Here is a 1,272-nt window from a genome sequence, read left to right on the forward strand (position 1 = left end):
GTGTGTTATGAGAAGTCTAGTTTCCTAATAAACCATTTGGGTTTTTGTTGTAGTATGTTGTTTTTCTCATTTTTTTAAAGTTTTACACTTGCTAGGTTGGGCCAAATAGTGATCAGAACAACTTTGGTTTAAATTGAATTATTACTTTACTTATTATTATAAGCCATTGTTATAGTCACCTTACTTTAGCTGCTTTTCTTGTTTCTTTTTCCTACCGGAAGAGAGGGTAGAAGTTTCTTTTTTCAATCCCTTTTCTGATCTTTTGGCCATTACTATGTATATTTAGCATAGTTTAAAACTGAGTACTCCAGGCGGCGCCTGTGGCTCAGTGAGTAGGGCGCCGGCCCCATATGCCAAGGGTGGCGGGTTCAAACCCAGCCCCGGCCAAACTGTAACAAAAAAATAGCCAGGTGTTGTGGCGGGCGCCTGTAGTCCCAGCTGCTCGGGAGGCTGAGGCAAGAGAATCGCGTAAGCCCAAGAGTTAGAGGTTGCTGTGAGCCGTGTGATGCCAGGGCACTCTACCAAGGGCGGTACAGTGAGACTCTGTCTCTACAAAAAAAAGCGTAAGCCCAAGAGTTGGAGGTTGCTGTGAGCCGTGTGATGCCAGGGCACTCTACCAAGGGCTGTACAGTGAGACTCTGTCTCTACAAAAAAAAAAAAAAAAAGTGTAAGCCCAAGAGTTGGAGGTTGCTGTGAGCCGTGTGATGCCACGGCACTCTACCCGAGGGCTGTACAGTGAGACTCTGTTTCTACAAAAAAAAACCAAACAAACAAACAAAAAACTGAGTACTCCTGGGCTGGATGACGTGCCTCATGCCTGTAATCCTAGCACTCTGGGAGACCGAGGCAGGTGGATGCCTGAGTGCTTGGGTTCAAGACCAGCCTGAGCAAGAGCAAGACCCTATCTCTAATAATAGCCAGGTGTTGTGGTCAGCACCTGTAGTCCCAGGTATTTGGGAGGCTGAGGCAAGAGAATCACTTGCACCCAAGAGTTTGAGGTTGCTGTGAGCTATGATGCCACAGAGCTCTACCAAGGGCAACAACGACTGTCTCAAAAAATAAATAAATAAATAAAACTGAGTATTCCTGTTTGTGTAGATGAATTCTCTTTTTTCTCATTATACTGTACTTACCAAACAGTTTAAGAAAAAAATACTCTTTTTTTTAGCATGACAGAGCATCTGGAAGAGTGCCATAGTGAAATAAGTATGTTTGCAGTGAGAGAACTACAGATGATAGACCCTCAGTAATTCACAGTGTCAAAGAATACAG

The sequence above is a fragment of the Nycticebus coucang genome, chromosome 2, assembly GCF_027406575.1.
Source record: "Nycticebus coucang isolate mNycCou1 chromosome 2, mNycCou1.pri, whole genome shotgun sequence".
In the NCBI taxonomy this organism is placed as follows: Eukaryota; Metazoa; Chordata; class Mammalia; order Primates; family Lorisidae; genus Nycticebus; species Nycticebus coucang.